Genomic DNA, 13,517 nt, shown 5'->3' on the forward strand with positions numbered 1-13,517 from the left:
AGTTCATCTGCTGCTTCCTAGAACTACTGGCAAGTCAGGAGAGTGTCACAGCTTGTGTTCAGCAGCTCTGTTACTTTTCGCTTCCTCTTTGTAACGTTTCAGATACCTTTGTGACCTCCCAGGGTAATCTTACTAGAGTTTAACAAAAGAGGTCTCGGCTTTTGAGACTGGCACTTCTGTGAGCTGAGCTGTCAGAGCCATCAGTCCCTGCTTGTTGTGCCGAGGTGGGCTGAGCCACGGGGCTGTCGCTGGAATAACGCAATCCATGTCGTCTTCATTCCTCAGTTAAGCAACACGGGAGAGGTACTGTTTGTTGGGCAATGTGTGCTTATTCAGCAAGTACTTTTTGCAATGTCAGATGCATTGGTGTCCCTTCTTACTGGAAAAAAACTTGAAAAGCCCCCAACTTCTCAGCACCCTGCTTAAGAGGGCTGCGGTACCCAGCCCTGACCACTTCCTTCTGTGCATCTCCTTGCTTGGAGGGAGCTGGGCTGCAGGTTGTGCAGAGGCGTGGTATTTGGATGGCTGCTAATTGCGATGCTGAGCCCTGGGTACAGTAAAGAACAAAATAAATATGTACCCTTCTAAGGAAGTGAAAGGCAAACATCCCTCCTAGGAGGGGACTCAGGATTTGGAGAGATTGCAACTGCAGGAAAACTAATCTTGGCAAAATGAAAAAGGCAAACGTACACCCAGCTTGGGTGAGAGATGGGGCTCGCTTATATTCCACCTTGTTCTGCTGTTTTTTAGCTCCCTGCTTTGTGCCTGGTCTGCCTCAATTTTATACATTGGCCTTGGCCGTTCCCTCTCAAATGTCAGCCCCCTCCCCTTTCCCCTGCTACCTCCTCCCTGCAATAGGAAGCTTTGCCTTCCTTCCTGTAGGGAAAATGGATTGCAGAGCTCCTTGGCTCTGCTTTTGTCTAAGAAGTGCTTTGTAATGTCATATGCTTGCTGACCTACTAAAATTAAACAGCCTCTTTGAAACTACTGGAACAAGAGCCTCCTGTATGGGGCTCTCCCGTGCGGGCAGATGTTACAGCCTTGTCTGTTGTTTTGGGAGGAGGGTCGTTCTCTTTCTTTAATTACATGAGCGGCATTTGCATTTCATTGCTCAGGCTGTTCCTATTAATGCTCTAGTGTTTTACTGGCTTTGAGTGAAGTAAATAAGCCAGGCTGTTATACTTCTGGAAGGCATCTAGTCATTACCAGGTTTTCCCTAAAGCCAAAGGCTTCCACTTCTTGGTCACCAGGCTGCTGGGGAAAATTTGCATCCAAATATAAACACCGGCTTTCATTGTCTTGTCCATATCCCATCCCCGTTTCTGTCTGTGCAGTTGTTTTAGCCAGCATTTTCCTGGACCATTTGCAAAAGGTCCATTTGCACAATGGGTGCATGGACTCTGCTGCGCTTTTCAGGCTTTGGGTAAAACTGCTGCGGGGTTGCGAGTCTTATCTGTGGTCCGCTTTGGTTTCCTTGTCCTTGCAGCCCGGTGTGGAAAGACAATGTTCAAAGTGAGAAAGGAGCAGGAGTGGGAGCATGCAGACAGGCTGGCAAGGGGTCCAGACGTGCCTGACCTCCTGGATGGCAGGAGCTCTTTGGCTCTGAATAATTTACAGCTCAGTCTGTGCCACAAGCAGTCTCAGCCGACGCCGCTGAGAAGGGCTCTTGCTAAATCAGTCTCTTGACTGTTCTCTGACTCTTGAACTAACAAGGAAAATATGTGAGGAAACCTGGCCTTTGGTGGTGGCTGCTGCTGCAGAAGCTTCCTTGTCCCCCTGAGCTGCGTTAGGTCCCTATGGCTCCTCTCTGCCAGGGTTTGGCTTTGTGCTTCAGTAACCAGGAGGTGACATGCAATATTTATGGAGCAAAAAAACCTTTCTGTGCAAGGGCAAGTGGCTTATCCTGCGGCAGCTGCTTTGAAATCCATAGCACTGAAATGGAAGGAGAAACTGGCAAATTCCTCTTGCTTTTATACCTGATCAGCTTCAAGCTGAAGGAGGAGAACCCCAGCTCTTGTGTGGGACAGAGCAGAAGCCCACTGCAAATCACAGGCAAGGGCTTGGAGGACCACAGTGAGTCTCCAGGAATATAACTGGTGAGATGACAGCATCCAGTATGAACTTCCTTAGCATATAAATATGCTGCAGAGATGCCGTGCCCTCACCAGCGGCTGCTGTCTTGTTCCGTTCCCCCTTCCACCTTCTGTTCTCCGCTAGTGGCAGAGTCTTGAGCTGGTTGAAAACAGCCCACGGAGACTTGCAAAACTGCAGTGGTGGGAGCTTTCATGATTTTATTTTATTTTTGTTATAAGCCCTGTGGCATTTGATGTTCTTTTGCATAAATCCCAGCTGCTGGAAAAGGGAGCACCAAATGAAAGCTGAGAATCTCATGCTATTAAAAAAAAAAAAAAAAAAAAAGTCTGGTTTGAGTCCTTGTGGCTGGGCCACATTTTAAAGTCCTTTTTTCCTGAAGTGTGATGTAGGACTTGGAAACACAAAGGCAAATCTCTCTCACCCAATATATGTGCCGCTTTTAAAAACGGACTTTTTAAAGCTATTTGGTGTCTGAGGAATGAGGCCAAGGTATGGGGTTTGAATACTTGGAATCAATGGTGATGAATTTGCACTGATGATTATTAGTACGTGGGAAAGAAAGACAACAGACCTTGTGTGTTGTGTCCCTCTTAAGGGCCATGTGTTTTTTTGATGTGTTTTTCTCCCCCCCTGCCTTCTAAAACAACACAAAAAGACAGAAACCTCAGAGGAAGGGAGGAACTTTTGTATCTCCTGCTCTGAATATCCTTTCTGCTTCTGAGTGTCTCTTCTTGCCAAGAGAGGAGCGATAAGATGACCAGGGAGGAGAGGTCTCCTTTGGAGTGATGAACTCCAACTTTCCTGCGGGACATCTCTGCTCCCAGGGGACACTGGGCACCTCTGGCGGACAACCCAACACGCTGTGGTAGCTGATCCACAGAGTGGGGTGGGAAACCTGGGATCCCTCCTGCAGGAGCCTGTCAGAGATGCTCCAGCATCGAGTCTGTAGGGTTCTTGGGAAATTAACTGAGATGTCATTAGGCCCCAGGTATTTAACCGCAGGATTCTGGTGGTGGTGGCACAACATTTCTAGCAAAGCACTGGGGAATTCTCTTCCCCCTCTCTCCTTTTCTATAAACCATGGTTGCTATAGCAAACAGGCTTTTGAATAAACAGACGTTTCCTGGAGATCAAAGCAAAAATCACTGTACCATGCAGGTAACCCTGCCTTGCCGGAGTTTTTTGGGGATGTTTAATTTAATCAGCTTAGAGTTTCTTCTCACCAGCCAGCTGTGTGGGTATGTAACTCTTACAGCTTGCAGATAGACACCAGCTTTGTAGCAAGTCTTTGTACTTCCCTTAAAAAAGCGTTTTGCATTTTCTGTGGGCAGGCCCTGACCTGTTTAGCCAGGGACTTTTTGGATTGCTACCCCTTTGATATGGATGTTGACTGGAGATTTGGGCATTCTTGAAAATCCTGTATCATAAAGAAATGTTTGTTATCCCATGCGCTAGACTGCTGGGCTATGTAAAGCATCTGCAGTTTTTAATTCTAAGTTGGAAATACTTCTTCTTTAAAACAAACAAAAAAGAAAGCTGATAACAGTATCAGATTCCCTAAGGTTTTCCTTCGTGAAGGGAGGTTATTGCAACTTGCAGGGATGTCTCACAGGGTGAGCAGCCTGAGCTGTGGCTGGATGCCTGCGGGACACCCCTTTGCCTGAATGCTGTACCAGACCGGGGCTCTCCAGGCTGCTTGGTCGTCTGTCCCCGAGGAATCTGAGGGCTATTCATGTCCCTTTAAAATCTCACTTGGCAGGATAGTTGCAGTCTAAACTGGCCCTTCCTGCTTGGCCTCATGCTCCTGAAGCTTTGTACCGAACTTCCCCCAAAGTGCTTGAACAGTTGTTTGCAGCTCGCTGCGTGTAGTGCTCGAGCATAGCACAGGGGAGACCCAGAAAAACAAAGTAATCCCAAACTTGTGAACTTTGTTAAACAGCTACCCAATGTTGTAGAGGAACAACCCTTTACTTTCTCTTCCTCCTTTCCCCCAACTGCAGAAACTCACATCTGTGCCGGTTGTGGCTGCACCCCGTGAGCACACAGCGCTGTGTTGCTGGTGGGGCTCTACACTGCTACCAACGAGCTGCTGCAGGATAAGCCCTGTGGGGCAAACTGGTGTGGGGGTGGTGTTTGCTGGACCAGTTTTTAAATTCCTACCCGTCCAGAACTTGGGCAGAACTGCAAAACAACTCCAGTAACTTCTGCAGGGAGGGTAGGCGAGGGGCAGCTGTGGGCAGACATGTGCGCACATCAGGATAAGGCATCGCTGTGCCCTGGGGGCTGGGAGTGTGGCAGGGCTATCACTGTGTCCCCTCCCTGTCCTTAGAATCTGCTAGATGCACATCATCTTGGCCAGGGCTGGAAACTGGAAAAAGCAATGTAGCCCAGTGTTTTTTTCTCTGACACCTCCCTGGGTTTCCAGGGCCAAGCAATTTGCTGTTCAGAGTGGTCTAACTGACCTGAGTGGGTGCTCACTTCTGCTCTGACCTTGGAACGGTGCCTTTGCCAGCTAGGATGCTGCGGAGTGGGTGTCTGGGTGGCATCTGCCCTCCCCTCCCTGCCACCCGCTGTCTGCCTGCGGAGCAGTGAGGCTTCTCTCTGCCTCACCCTTATGCAGGTGACTTTACTGCCTTTCCCAAAGGCATGGAGGTCCAAGTCTTCTTCTGCCCTCCTCCGCTGTAAAGCGGGGCAGCAGGTTGCATGAGACCAGCGTATCTGCTCTGCCTTGTGAACGTGAGCTTTAGCATTCAGGCTCCTGGCAAGTCACTGGAAATCCTATTTTGAGTAAAATCTGGGGCTTTCCCTTAAAGCAAGGATGGAAACAGAGTGATTTTGATCAACCACCGAGAACAACTCACACAGCAGGCAAATCTCCGTAGGCCCACCAAGTTCAAGAGCTCTTCTACAGGTGGCAGCATGACAATGCAAACTAGAATAGAAGCCTTTGTCTACCATCCTTTATACAGGATAACGTTGCAAGAAAAGGTTATTGAAGCAATAATAATGCCTTGTGATTATGTGCCCTTGTCATTTATACACCCCAGAATGCTTTTATAAAGAGACTTGTTGTCATTATCCCAGCCATTAGAAGGGGGAATGGAGAGACAGAGGAGAATTTGCCTAAAGTTTACCCAGCAGGTAAATGGTACTTGGGAATAAGTCTAATGTGCTGAATCCCGGTCCAGGATTATAACCACAAGGCCACAGTTTTATGAAAAGAAAGCAGCAGACAAGAAGCCTATAGACAAATCCGTTCTCAAAGCACTTTAGAACTCTGTTTAGAAATGAATTGCCATAAGCCACGTTCCCGCTTGGCTGGCTTACCAAGGGAAATGCTAAGGAACAATGTTTGCATACAAATGAATATCTATGAACTACCTGTGTACAGGAGACGGTGCCTTGAAACCTAGCTTCGGCCTGTGCCCTGGAACAAGCAATAGATTGCAGGTTTAGACATCTTAATTTTATTTCGAATGTAGCCTGAAAGTTGTCATTTGGGAGGGAGGGATGGCCTTTTGCAGACCTTATGGCTCGGGGTAGTTTCCATTGACTTCAAAGCCCTCACTGAAACAGTTAAGCAGCACTAATCTCATCTTGTGTGATGGATCCGGGCACCTTGTGTTGTGAATTTGGGGGCAATCAGAACAAATAATTGTTTCTAGAGGAATGCCAGACAGGAGTAGAAAACTTGTAAAGTCCTTTGCTACCCCTCCAATGAGTCATGCTGCTGGCCAGGCGAGGCTTTGAGGACACATTGGAACTGCTGGCTGTTATAAAAGACATCAGGAAACTTGTCCTGGGTCAGACTCTGGCTCTGATGGTGAGCTCTGCCATTCTGAAAGGCATCGCCTGTTTTAGATGTTGGCACAAACTTGGGGTGCTTGAGGCTGGTGAATCTTCACACTGAAGAAGCAACTTGTTCCTTTTAGCTACTTATATTTGGAAGGATTTTCTGCAGTTTGCTTCCCATCCAGTGATGAATGCTGCTGGTGAACTGAATGGCCTCTAAATGCTGATTAACTTGGTGAGAGAAGGGGGATCCCAGTCACAGCTCTCCAGGCAGCAAAGGCTTTGCCCCATGCCCGGGCAGAGAGCCATAGCCTTAGTGGGTTTTTTTTCTGGTTTCTATAGCAAACAAGAGCACTGGCCTTCCTCCCACCATCCCTGCTCTACAGAGCATGAGGCTGGGAGCCCTGAGCACTTAGAGCCAGTCCTGGTCTTGGTCCCTGAAGGGAGAGCTTGTGAAAAAGCCTGTGCATGCTGCACTTGACTCTTTCCACAGCGCTCGGCATCCAGGTACCACTGCCTGGTTGCGGCCGTGCTGACCCTCTCTGCATCTTGTAGCTGTTTGTTCGCTGGCTGTAGGTGTTCTTGGATTCTCGTCCCTCTGGGATGCTGACTAGCAAGTCGGGATGGTGAATACAAAGGGGTTGGATATCAGCCCTTGCCAAAAGAAACTAAATACCCTGTGTAATTCCAGCAAGGAGAAGGATGCTTTTTTTTTTTTTTGCAGTGTCAAAACCATTTGGTTAAACTAAAAGGAGTTTTGTTTTATTCTGCCAAAACTTCAGTAGGAGTGGGAATATTTCTGCTCACCTGTGGGGGGTTGGTTCAAGGAAATATTTTGTCATCTCAGAATGACTTGGATGTGAAGAGCTCATCCCCAGTCTCCTTATGATCAGCAGGGAACTCTGCATTTCAGGAGGAGTATGCAGCATTATCTGACTTTGTTCTTGATAAATTCATCTGCTCTGAAACTCTGTAAGCCTTGGGTTTCCTCACTTACTGCCCTGCATCTTCTTTCCTCCACACATTATGGGGATAGACTTTTTTTTTTTAAATTTCAAATAATTTTCTCTGTAGGTTATTTTGTTCAGAAAAGGGGGGGGAGAAAAGGTTTATTATATTTAAAGTCTCTGAATAGTGCCCTTGTCTGTAAGGGAAAATTGGCAAGCTTGGAGCGCTCTCTTACAGAGAGCTAATTATTTCGCTTCCACCTACAGCATACTTGCCATGTCAGGCAAGCTGTTGACATTTGTGCTCCGCTGTGGCAGCAAAGAGGCTTCTGGTGGCTTCTGTATTGTTTTATGGCTTCTCCCGTGTGTGCTGAGGGCTGGCTGCAGTTGGAGGGGAGCACAGAGCTGGTGGCTTTTCCAGGCGCTGGTGATTCCTGAGTGTTCATCCCTTCTTGTGTTGGTGGCACGCTGGCCTCGTGGGGCTCTAGAAATGAGGTTGGGAAGGACGTTGTGTGTCCTCAGTGTGTGGTAGGCTGCTGTAGTGTCTTGCCCTGTCTTCAGCCCTCAGCAAATAGCTGGAGCAGCTCAGCCTTGCTCTGAATTGGCCCATCAGGCTTAGGAGCAACGCTAGAGTCATCTGTTCCCCGTTTTCTTCCAGCCCTTTGGCATGCGTTGGGTGAAAAGTGTTGGGCAGGAGGGTGGTGGGGAAAGTGCCAAGTTAAGTGGGTGTAGGAATGTGATCCACCTCCTCCCTCTGTTCCATAACGTGAACTTAATCCTTGGACTTCAGTCGGAGCAGGGCAGGCTGGCTGAGATAATGGGGAGACTTGACACACTTTGCAAACAAAGCTTCACCAGCCAGCATGGCCCTTGGTTTCAAAGGAGAGAATAGAGCTGACCAAATGGTATTTAAAAACCAAGGTGGTGCTCCCCAAAACCAGCCCCTGTGCTATGGGGGGAAGAGGGGAGCTGCTGCTGGGAGGGCTGATGCACTGTTGCTTGTCCTGCCTCCCCTTGCAGCTGGCTGGACAGCATAGTTTTGCAGTTAACCAGCAGAACTTGGGTTCATATGTCAAACAGAGGAGTAAAGGACATGCCCCTTGACCTTACTAAATGTGGTTTCTGTGCCTAAATATATCACTGTGTTCTTTCCATCAGCAAGGAATGGCTCTCTCCGCTGGGGTTTGTGTCACTTGGAAGCTGAAGCCCCTTTCTCAGTTGTTGGAGATGAAAATGTGTCCAAAGCTTTTCCTAGATCCATGGGGATGGGTTCAGCCCATCAGCCCAGGAGACACGATGGGCTTGGAAGGACAGGGGGTGGAGCTGAGTGGGGTGGCGCTTCACCCCGTGCTCAGGTGTTTGGAGGTGTTGAGTGTGGGTGGAAGCCCCAGCAGATTAGCAGGGCTGGGTACGAGCTGTTCATGGGGAGGGCGCTTGGCTTCCCTACGTGTCTGGGCCATAGCTGGGCTGTGGAGGTGGTGCTGGCATCTTGGGGTACATGTGGAGGTTGCCATCTGCGGCCCAGGTGGCCGCTCTGCATGCGGGACTGGGCTTTGCCTGTGTGCCTCTGGCACAGAGCAGTCTCAGGATTGAGCTTGAGGTCTGGATCCATCGTTGATGTGGGTGGCTTTCGGGCAAATGGCCATTTATGTTCTTTGTGCTACACTTTCTCTTTGCTGCAGCCAGTTTGCTGGCCAGGGCTGTCCCCTCCACTGGTCTTGTGCAGATTTTGGCCGCTGCTCCAGATGCTCCTGACCTTGTCCGAGTCCTCAGTGCTACAGTAACATGCAAAGGTTGAGAACAGGGATAGCTGTTGCCTCTATCCTTTATTTTGTGCGGCACATATATTGTTGGGCTGAGCAGGCGCGTGGGATGGCCACTAGCAGACTCTGATAGTGAGGAACTGGGGGGGAATGGCGGCATTCAGTAGCTTGTGAACAGCTGTTGTGGGTAGCAGGGCAGGCTCTTCTGGAATCAGGACTGAGGGCTGTAGGAAGATGCTTTCCTGGACTTGCTCTGTCTCCTCTGAGTCAAGACCAAAAGCCCTAGAGACTGTCTGAGCTGTCTGCCACCCACCGCTCCTGCAGGGCTCCAGAGGGAGCCTGCCTCACCCACCGGGCATGATCCAGATGCTGGGAGGCGAGACCTGCCTTGCCATGACTCCATACCCTGTCACGGATGGGGAGGTCTAGACTGTTTCCTCCCACCTCTCCTGCCTTCCCCCGCGCCGCCTGCAATACCAGGGACGTCATCCTGGGCTGTGGGTGCCATGGTGCCAGCGTGGGCTGTGTGAGGGCCTTCCAGGAACCCCCGTCCTGCCCTGGGCTCAGTGCACTGAAGGGAGATTTGCCCTCCCCCCTGAAGCCAGGAAATGTTTTGGGTGGGTTGGCACGGTGCAGAGAGGGGTGCTTATCCCAGGGTGGGCTCCTCCTGCGCTGCCGGGGAGGTGGTGCAAGGTCACGGGTGCTGCCAGCACTGTGTCGCCTGCCTGCGTGCTTGCTCTGCAGGCGTAGAGGATGGGAAGGAAGGCACCGCAGGCTGTGGCTCCCGTTCTGGCAGCAGAAGGGCGGCACTGTGTCTCGTGGCCAAAGCCTTCGCCCTCGGCAGCCGTGGTACAGGGGGCTCAGCGAGCCGCCCCTGTGGGGCTGGGGGCTCTGCGGAGGGGGGGGGGGGGGGGGGGGGGGGGCGGCGCAAGCTACCGTGTCCCACTGGAGGGGCAGCAGCAGGGGCTGGCGGGGAGAGGGGAAGGGCTCTGCAGCCACAAAGGCAGTGGCTGTTACTCAACAGGCGGTCTGTTGAAATTCAGGCAATGGTACATGCCTTGTGGTTTTCACCCAAGGTGATGCCTCGGAGTGCTGCCTCAGCTGCCTTCTCGCCTCCCAGCCACCAGTTTCGCTGCGGTGGGAGGAGGATCCAGACTTCCCCTTTGGGCAATCTCCTTATAGAAAAGTAGGGCCTGCTCTCTTACTGTAGCTCAAAAAGCAGCTTTGTAAAATTCACTGTAAGGGGGTTTCTTTCCCCCTTTCCCTCCTGCACCCCGGCATGAGTGTGGTCCTCTCACTGGGGCTTGTTGTGGGGCTGAGCAGGCTGGTGGCTCGGCATGGGGTGGCTTCAGAAGTGGTGTCCATCACCTGCATGGGCTTCGGCTGGCAGCATCACCGATTCAGCAGATCGGCCCAGCAGGCAGGGAGACGGCAGTGGCAGGCAGCACCGGGGAGGTGCCAATACAGATCCTGGATGCATCAAGGTTTTGTAGGTGGGAGTCCCTGTTAACTGTTCTGCACCATCCTCCCCACCCCACCCTTCACACAGGGCAGCTCTTCTCTCTCTGCAGCACCAGGAGAGCCTGGAGGCAGCCGGTCCCCCCGATCACTCTGGCTCTTTCTCTTTTCTCTTTCTCTTTGTTGCGTTTTTGCTGAATGCAAAAGATTTCTGCCCCCCACCCTGCCCCGCTGCCTCTGAATCACAGGGCTGGTTGCAGTTTACTGCGTTTCTTCCGCTTTTTCTGTAAGCGGGTGGGCGATGGCAGGAAAGCCCTGCTCTTCCCACTGCGGTACCCACACGGGCACACCTGCCCCAGCTCCTTCCTCCTGCCTCTCCCTCCCAGGTCTGCGCACGGGGACAGCCCTGCCACCCTCCTCCCACTGTGGTTTCCCTGCAATGGCAGCTCCACGGGGAGAAGGGCAGACACCTCTGACGGTGAGCATCGCTGAGGCCAGCTGTGGCACACCCCGCTCCTTCTCCATGCCCTGCTCGAACTTGGAGAACACCAATACAGAAGTGATGGCTGCTAGTGGCAGCATCCCTCTAGGAGCTTTGTGCCAGCTCAGCATCCTGGAGAGAGGAGAGGTGGAACAGCTGACAGGGAGGCAACCTGGAGAGCACTTCCCTTCACCGGCTAGGTCTATAAATGGAGCAGAGTTTACTTTACAACATTTACTTTTCTTATCTCCCCAGTCCTGCCATGCCAATACAAGGCAGGAGAGCTGATGGCTGTGCTGGAGGCTGCTTTCTGCTGTGGGTGACAAGGACGCCTCTAAGTTGCCCCACAAATGTGGTAGAGCCACAAGGCTGTGTGTGGGTGATGGAGGCTGCTGTGGCAGCAGGATGCTGCGGGTTGCCTTCTCCCCAGCAGCAGGCAGCTGCTTAAACAAATGAAACCCTCTGCTGCAGATTAGGAGAGGAAACTGAAGTACTCTGGTTTTGAAGCCGTTTCTGGGTGAGGCAGGGTGGTTATGGGGGCAGGTGGATCTTGGGGACACAGGCAACCTCTGGTGGCTGCTGGTGCTCAGGTCTTGGCAGGATGGGAGGTGGCTGGGTGGTTACAGTGCTTAGCACGGCGTGCACCCATGTAGTAATGCCCTGGGTGCTCTGAAGCAACACTGTGAGTCCAAAGCAACTGGGCTATTCAACGTGTAACTGTGAAAGCAGCAAAGTCACAGGAGGAGCTTGCGGGCACCCGCCACCTCCAGTGACTTGGGAACAACTGGGCTGGCAGCCAAGGGCTCCCCTATCCTAAGGGGACCCGGTGGCCTCCCTGCACAGCCTGCTGCACTCGTGGGAAATGCCTGGCTGCCCAGGACCGCCACCCCCCCAGATGAGCTACCCCCAACTTTCCCAGCTGATGGCTCCTTCCCTCCCCCTCTTCCCCCCCCCCCCCCCCCCCCTTTCTGGCTGGAAGAGGCATTTCTGCAGTGCTGCTTCAGAGGGAACAGTTCAGGGACCTCTGCCCTCTGACATGCCAATGGGGTGAGTAAGAGCTGGGCTGCGGGTGTGTCCCCCTCTTAATAGGGCTTCAATTGCAAACCCTGGTTCAGGGACATCAGCTGTTCCACCCTGGGCGACTTGTGCAGTGTTTAGTGAAAATACCTTGCAAGATAAGCTTTTTTAATTCTTTTTTTTTTTTTTTTTTTTTTAAACATTGTAGAAAGTTCTCAAACACACCCACAAGAGGCAGGACCAGTCCTGCCCAGGGTGGGAGGACTGAGCAGGCTCTCTGTCCTACCTGGGAGGACTTTGGTACCTGGGCAGAAGATGCTGCTCCTGGCTTGTCAGACCCAGAAACTGCACTGGGCGCTAATCCATCCTAGGCTGGCTTTCTGTGTTGGTGTCCCTCTGCCCTTCAGCTGGTGTAAGGTGCCGGAGGGATTCTCCTGGCACAGTGTCTGATCTACTGTCTTGAGCTGCAAAGTCATACAATGCTTTCTCCTAACGTGGTACCCACCTCGCTCAGGTACAACTTAAAGGCCTGTGTCTTTAAGAGTACTTAATTTAAGCAGTAGCTGTTTCATACATATGTATGTATATTTATTCTCCTGGGCAACCCCAGACTCATTGGACCCTGCTTCCTCTCCTCCCAGGCAGTCACTTATTACTTGAACAGTCCAGAAAAAGGCCCCAGCCCCCTCTGCATGCCCCGCTCCCACTTGGGCTGCAAAATGCTTCCAGATCTTGCTGTGCCTAAGGCAGGATTAGGATGAGCCACCGGAAAAATCAAGGTCACCAGCAAAGCCCTTTAACTTGAGTGGACTTGCTTTCAAATTTACGTTTAAATTTAATTTTGCCCATGCAAAAGTTTCTTGAAAAGGAAAGATCATGTAGCATGTGCATGCAGACCCCTTCCTTCATGCTGTTTCACTGAAGGCATAGGAGAAAAGGGCCTCTTAATTTTTTTCTGTTGGTTTGGTTATTTTTAATAGCAGTGCTTGAACTGTGGTATGAAGGTTTTGAGAGGTAGTAAGAGTGGGTTCCTTTCTCTGTCTATAAACCAGGTGCCCAAATCTGTTCCTGTGCGTGCAGCTCGTGCGTCCCCATCGAGCTGCAAATGAGCCCAGCGCAGTGGCTGGGTTTCTTGGCTGCGGCATCAGAGCTGAGACCACCGGGCTCTGGCTGTGCTGGCAGGCAGGCGACAGTCCGTTGCCTTGCTCGGTGATGGGACCTAGCGGCAGATTTCGCATGTGCCTGCAAGGTGTGGTTGCAGCGGCCCGTGGATTAAAAACTGAAGTGCAATAGTGTGTAATCCCTGGGATTTTGAACAGGTTTGAGGTGACAGCAGGAGGGAGCAGGGAGCGCTCCCGTTGCTGCAGCGTGTCCCCGCTGGCAGCCCAGTGCAGCAGAGGGGCTGGGCAGCCTTTGGCGAGGAAGTCCCTGGATTTCTTGTGTGAAGGAAATCATTATAAACAGGATGTTTGCTCCAGCCCCGTCCCAGGCTGTTTGCTGCAGAACCTGCAGCAGGCTCTCAGGCTCCCCTTGCCCAGACCCCAAGTAGGAGGAGGGGGAGGTGTGGGTGCTCCCCCTGACTCTAATTAGTGCGAAGGAGCTGCTTTTAGGATATCAACACCGGGGCAGAGACCCCCACGGGTCTCATGTCTCTGGTTCACAAGACCACCGAAGCTTTTTCAGGACTGGGGTTGTGAAATCTCTGTTGAGCCGTGCCGCTGTGGCTCCGCGGTGAGCCCTGCACAGGGTCCCAGGTGCTGGGAGTGACTGAGCACCACGCAAGCAGCAGCCCAGTGTGGCGTTGGGAGGCGAAGGGCAGCACTGAGAAGGGCACTGTCACTACAGCTGTTGCTCCAGCTGTGGCTTGGGGACACCTCAGTAAAGGAGTAGTCAGCCAATATATCAAAGCATGTGGAAACAGTCCTTGGCAAAGAGTTAAACCCTTTGCAACCCTTGCGTAAAGCA

General features: G+C 51.7%; 1 protein-coding gene across 2 annotated transcripts in view; it reads left to right on the forward strand.

Moving 5' to 3' along the window:
* Positions 1-13,517, forward strand: part of STK10 (serine/threonine kinase 10) — a 52,543-nt gene that overhangs the window by 13,797 nt on the left and 25,229 nt on the right. The window contains exon 1 of one of the 2 annotated variants that reach the window (XM_056349085.1): positions 11,564-11,582. The exons of the other annotated variant lie outside the window; for it this stretch is intronic. The gene's annotated coding sequence lies outside the window, so the exon portion shown is untranslated. Of the gene's footprint in view, positions 1-11,563; positions 11,583-13,517 lie in introns of those variants that run through there. 2 annotated transcript variants of the gene reach the window in all.

The sequence above is a fragment of the Falco biarmicus genome, chromosome 8, assembly GCF_023638135.1.
Source record: "Falco biarmicus isolate bFalBia1 chromosome 8, bFalBia1.pri, whole genome shotgun sequence".
NCBI classification, from domain to species: domain Eukaryota; kingdom Metazoa; phylum Chordata; class Aves; order Falconiformes; family Falconidae; genus Falco; species Falco biarmicus.